Source organism: Lycorma delicatula, chromosome 12 (genome assembly GCF_047948215.1).
Source record: "Lycorma delicatula isolate Av1 chromosome 12, ASM4794821v1, whole genome shotgun sequence".
NCBI lineage: Eukaryota > Metazoa > Arthropoda > Insecta > Hemiptera > Fulgoridae > Lycorma > Lycorma delicatula.
This window is the reverse complement of record NC_134466.1, coordinates 3650550-3657618: the sequence shown is the minus strand read 5'-3', so window position 1 is coordinate 3657618 and position 7069 is coordinate 3650550.

Sequence of the window (7069 nt, the reverse complement as noted above, 5' to 3'; positions counted from 1 at the left end):
TTCAGATGTGCCGCTTCATCGATAGTTACTCATCTGTCTAAGAAAACCATGTCACGTGCACCTTCAATGTTTTCCTAATTTGTGGTGGTAAATTCTTAATTAATAATAATAATTAAAGAATTTTAAAAAACCTGAATTTTCTGAATCCTGTTTAAAATGCTTTATTTTATATATTTCATATCTTCATGCATTCATTTTAAACATAATTTTTTTTACGTTTACATTTTAAATGATTATGTACGTTGTGATCAATGTTTTACTACAATATCCCTTGATCCATCCAGACAAATAACGGGGCAGTTTATTTACTTTGTGTAATAACAAATCTACCCATTCCTGAGGCGATCTGAATTGAATAAGCTTGAATATTTTATTTATTTATTAGAGAAATTAGTCGGTAAATTTGTGGAAACATGTGTACCTATAATGATTCCTCAATCAGATCTTAAGATACTATTTTTCTTTTAAAAAATACAAAATTGAAAAAAGAAAGAATTTTTTATTAACATTTTTTGTTCTTTTGATGTGATGTAGAATACAAAATTGAATCAGCCAGGAATATTATTATTTCAATATGTATGTATGAAAGCCTTGGGGAAAACAATTTTGACGTAACACTAATATTATGTTTTACATGCATCATGACCACAAGAAAGACTGTGACACATACTATAAAGAACAAAGTTATGTACATTCTAACTTCACCTGTAAATGAAAAAACCCCAGTTTTTATAACATTTTTTAATACACAATTCTTAAATATCCTTTCCAAAACTCAACAGTTTAAGAGCTATACCTAATTTCAAGATGTACTGATCAACAATATATACGATGTAAGTAGAACCTAAGTCCAATGTTGTAATTTTACGAGGGTAAGTCAATTATTATTCGCAATGTAGTTATAAATTTTATTGCAATAAAAATAGGAAACTTAAATTTACATAATTTTTCAACGTATCATGATTCTGTCTAAGAAGATGTACCATTCATTACTGTAGCGATCCAATGTTTTTGGCAGATGTCCAAGTGTGTTTGTTTATGCGACTGTATGAGTTGTTTTGGGACCTGTCTTACACACGCTTTATAAAACCCAAGTCTGTTGTGGATGATTTCGTAGGCAGAATCGTGACTAATTTGCAGACGATGTGGCTCTTCATCGATAGTTACTCGTCTGTCTAAGAAAACCATGTCACGTGCACCTTCAATGTTTTCCTCATTTGTGGCGGTAAATGGTCATTCGGCTCCTTCGTCACTTAATGACCATTTTTGAATTTTTCAATACGTTCGTAGACACTCCCTTGCGGCAATACGCTGTTCCTGTACTGTACCAAAAGTACAGACAGATTATTTATATTAGTACAAGACTAATGAACGTTGCATCAAATATTTTTTTTTAGGATGAAGTTATCAAATAAACAACTAATAAAGAACGAACAAAATGAATTAAAAATATGTTTTATTTAATATAGGTAGTTTATTATTTATTATTAAATATATTTTACCAGTTTACCTCTTGGTTGTTTTTTGTCAAAACATTTAATCTTTAATTATTTCAATTAATTGTTATAATTTTGTTTTGCTCATGAACTAAGTATATTATTTTCAATGTTTCTCCTTTTATTGTATCAACTTATATGTCTGATCTATTACTTGTTGCTGGGTTGCTACGATGGCATGTGGCACCTTATAAATTATCTGGTAGCCCTATAAAGGGTCATTGTGCATTTGATGAGGTAGCTCTGAAAAGGAACTGTTGAGTCTGGTCACTGGTGATATTGGCTTCAGCTTGATGGGGAGTAGCCGCTCCCATTGGAATTGGACTGAGTATCCCCTCAGCGGCTGTTGGGTTAGCGTCTTGCTTTGGCATGGCCGAGGTGGTTCTCGTCTGGCTCCGACTTCATCACTAAGCCTCCTGGCATTAGCAATCTTATCTTGGTGTTAGTAGTAATAGGCTGGCCAGGCTTGCTGTTCCTGCAGGAGTGTGGCCCTCCACCGGCAAACCCCATTTTGGGCTACCGGCCAGGGCGGTTGAAGCCAGACAGGTTGGGTGTAGATTTGGTGTCCAGTGGTTTCCTCAGCAGGCCTGCTGCTCTTAAGGGAAAGTTTGCATTCACCAGGAGATCCCATGTTGAGCTGGACATGGGACTTTGTTGCCACTTATATAGCCGCCGGTGTGTGGCGGGCTGCTGTGTGCTCAGCAGCGAAGGACTGATTGGTAGGGGAAGTGCATGATAATCAATTATTTTTAAGTAAAATATTTTAATCAAAGTGGATTCAACAAAACTACATTTCTTTTAAAACTGTATAATATTTGAATTGTACTGAATTTTGATGTTGGCAAGCAATAAATATAATGAAACTGACAAATTATTTTTCTTTACAATTTAAAAAACAAATATTATAACTTCTGACAATACAAAAAAACTGTAAAAATATAATTTATTAATTTAAGAAATTACTGACAAATAATTAATTAGTACAGGAATAAAATTTATGAAAATAAGCTCACAACCATCTGTGAAAATAGATTAGTCTAATTTGTTTCAGAAAAAAAAGTTATACAATATTGTCAACAGAGAAAACTAGAGATGTGGCATATCTTGTAAACAATTGTATCCAGGGGAAAATGTCTTATTAGATGTTGTATCATCTGTAAATTTTACAAAAATTGGGTATTTCCATTTAAAAACCATGGAAATATGTCAGATATAAAAATAGGAAACTAGGAATGTCAAAAGAGTACTGTTTAATAATGCATTCAATAATCGAGAAAAAGTTCCTCGTTTTAATGTTTTCTGTAGTTTTTCTTGTTTTCGTAGTCTTAATGATTGTACACTTTAAATTACAATGAATTATACAATTATATGAGTTATTGCAATGAATTATACAACAAAATGTATAATAAATGGTAATAATAAAAAAAACAACATATTATTTTTAAATAAAAATTATTTTAATAATATAATTAAATTAAAATACATATACCAAAATATATTTAAAATAAAAGATTACATTAAAAATAAATAAACGACTAGTACACAATTATCCTGTAATCCCTGCAAATAAAAAAAAAACTGTTCTCAGCTTTTAATGAACATAAACGTTTATCTTTACCTAATTCTGAATATACAAAATTACTTAATGTAATGAATAAATAAACACCAAAAACCTTATGTAATAAAAATTTAAAAAAAAATGACTCATATAATTTTAATTATCTAATAATAATAAAGTATGATGGATAGGAACAGGTGATTTTGAATTGTTCATTACCAAACTGTAATTTCAGCTGGCAGCACTGTTATAATGCTACTTTATACCCCAGGCAGTGCTAATTGTTTATTGCAAAATTTTTACTAAGATCTTATTTTAAATGATTCAGGAATTAAACATGCAGTTTTTAAAGGAGAGGAGAAAAATTCCTTAAAAATCTTAATGGGTTCAAAAGAAACCTGACTTTTAATAAATTAATTATTATGTAAAGAAAAAGGTTACAATGTGGTGGCAGTATCATCAAAACGAATTATAGTACAATTTTTTTTTTTAAATTAACAAGAGTGACACGATTGGTACTTCATATGGTTGATAACTTTACAGTGGTAAAGAGCAACAGAACTGAAATATATTTCAAAGATGGAACAAGATAACTAATAAGAAAACAAAACCTTAAAGTTTCTCATTATAATAAGCTGTAACCAATGATGAAAAATATAAATTATCATTTAACAAGTTTTTTTTTAAAAATGGGTATTATGTTCTAGCAGTTAATGGAACAGCTGCAATATGATTTCACATGAATAATTTAAAAAGAGTTACTCAATATTTTTTAACACAACTTACAACTAAATTTGCTTTGTAATATATAGTACCCTTAATACTTATTTTTATATAAAATTGTTAAAATAAATGACATAGCTTTTGGCCTTTAACAACCGTCAATATAAAAATAGCAATTTTCTGAAAAATCTGTTCCTTTTACATCACTCCAAATTAACGCTAAGAAAAAAAACCAGTATATATTAACAATTCTTTATTTAATAATAAATATAATATAATAAAAATAGGTTTAAGATTTTTTCTTGTCGGTTGGTTTTGTACTACCTCCCCCGATGATCTTCTTTCTTTGACTAACCATGTGAAGATATAACACTGGGAAAACTGTAAATATAAAAAAAATTGATATAACAAAATGTGAAAAATGTACATATATATTCAGTAGTTAACTTATATGTTACACTTGATGAAAAAACTTTACTTTAACATTTATCGTAGTTGTAAGAAAGAATCGTTATAGTGAACATTAATAAACTAACGTAATTCTATAAGAAACATAGCATAATCCAAAACAACCCAAAATTTAAAAAAATATACCTCTTAGCAGTATAGATCCTGACCACCACCACTAGCGATAAGACATCCATCTTATGGTGATTCCAGTCATCACATCATCCGCTCAGTTTCTAGCCCTGACGATTTTTACTGGAGGTTGTCTTACTGATCCTCAGACACTAATCGCCGGTCTCAGTGGCACGAGTGGTAGCGTCTTGGCCTTTCATCCGGAGGTGCCGGGTTTGAATCCTGGCATTTTCACACGCTACAAATCATCCATCTCATCCTCTGAAGCAAAACCTAATGGTGGTTCCAGAGGTTTAAAACAAGACGCTAATTAAATACACAAATACACAGACATCAGCTAGGCCTTTGTCAGGATGTCGCTGATGCAAATGCCTCGATAAACATTTCATCAGCGATTTTAGCTGACTATTGTCTTTGCTGTAAGCTTTTTTGGACATCTTTACATTTCTCTCCTACTTAGTAGCCCTCACAATTGTTTAAGCAAACCTGGTGAAGTGTGATCCGCACGTCTCACTCTGACATCAAATAAGACTATTATTTATTAAACAAAAGCAAACAATCTAGAATGCAATATCAAATTATACAACTGAGTTTAAGTACCAAAAGTTTAGTCTCACACCTAACGACACTAGTTGAATGCAACAGTGGCAATTTTGACCCGTAATTGTCGTCCCAAGATCTACCGATCATAATATAATTATAAATTAATAAACAGATGGAAACAAGTTGGAAACTCTTTTCTAGAAATGTATCTCCATTCCAAGGAAATTCTTCGCAAACTTTAACTGACTGAACCTGCAATCTGCTCCGCTTTTGAAAGCGAAGTCAGTGCCTTCACACTCCCACATCGCATCTCCATCAGAGTTCCCAATATTGATTATAAAACAGATTTATCACTGGTCGGCCTGCTCTTGCGAGGTTAGTGCCTTTACCCTTCTACACATACTTCCATTGCAGGATAGAAAAATTGTTCTGATCAGGGATAGAGTGCCAATTCACCTTCGGCACATAAATGCCAAAATGGGTCTCTAGTTACTCAGCCGACTATTCTGAATTGAACATCATACCCTTTCAGCAATTCTCTGCAGTGCCAGAAGCCTGAGGAAGCCACAAGCTATTCTCTTCGAGTCTTCTAACTGGTACGTCTTATACTTTGGACAAGCATACAGGAGGTGGTCTACAGTATCATTGGCCCTAAAATCCGGGCAAATGCCCTCCATCAACCAAATCAAATCTAGCTAATTTGATAATAAATGCATCATATACAGACAGGAACTGAGTACTATAACGATTGGAAGAAACCCATCTAACAGCTTGCAGACAAGTAACATCCTGCAAAATACCACGTATGCAATGATCACTAGACGATTCATTTTACCTGCTGCCAAGATTAAAAAACTCAACTGCATTATAAAGTCAAATACCACAACCCAAAAGAGGAAATTCTCCCTTCTTAGCAAGTGCAAGTACTACGGTCAGGCTTTGTTTGTTAAAGGATGTTATTTCATTGTAGTTACAAAAAATCAAGCAATTTCAACAGGTATTATTTGAAAATATAAATGCAGTGGGAAGCCGATTTTCTTACGTCCAATTATCTGAAATGTTTACGTCCACACTAGGCAATTTAGAAAAAAATTAATGTGCTATTTAAAAAAAAGTAAACTACTGTTAAAATAAGGCTTTGCTTCAACAGCAAATTTTATCAATATTTGTTTTTAATGAATTTTTTAACTGACTTTTAACAATTTTTATAGCACACAACATTAGTAAATTTAAGCTGTATTAAACTGATTATAAAATTAGCATTTGAATAGAGGATGGAAACACACTAATTGATCAAGCATGAACTACGATATGACTTGCATCCAATCCAAGGTTGTCATAAAAAACCTCATGAATATTTGTCTATTACTACGGACTAGTTGAAGAGACAAATAGAATGTGATTCTACGCAAATTCTTTGTTTAAAATGATTACATCATCTTGCAGCTCATAAAAGAAGAACATTAAAGCAAGTAAATATTACAGAATATTTTAAGAAGAAATTGTGTTAACAAGGTATATTTTGATTATTGGCTGTAAAAAAGTTTTATTCTATTACACAAGCTGTAATTTTTTTATATTTTTTGTAATATTTTAGAAATTATAGTTTTTATAATATAAGTAAAATAACCCAATTTTTCTTCAGAGAACATTTTTGTAAAACAGTAAAGTTTTTTCTAATATGTTTTTTACATTACTTTTTATAAAACAGTAAGGTAGTAGATCTAAATTTCTTTTGGACAATTTTTGTAAATTCTAATATTTTTATTAGCAAATTTCCACTCTTAATGATTTTTTGTAACTTATTATTGGATCTGTTTTTTTTTTTACATTGTACGAATGTTCCTAGTAGCTTTTTAATTTTACTACATTACTTTTTTCATATACACATTTTCATATACAAATATTCATCCGGCTTGGCTTTAGTTTACTGTGCAGTTTTGCCTTTTAAAATGTAATGTTTGATCACTACATAAAATTCTGTTCAGTCCAATTTTCAGAAATCACAATGTATAATCGACTCAAACAATTGTAAAAACAGAATTATGAATGTATACGCATAGTGGAGATGCGGAAACAAAGAACGACCTCAACAACTGATACTCAAGTCATCTGTTGACCTCGTTCAACCTTATCAAATAAATACTCCTTGTAAAAGTACAATATATTT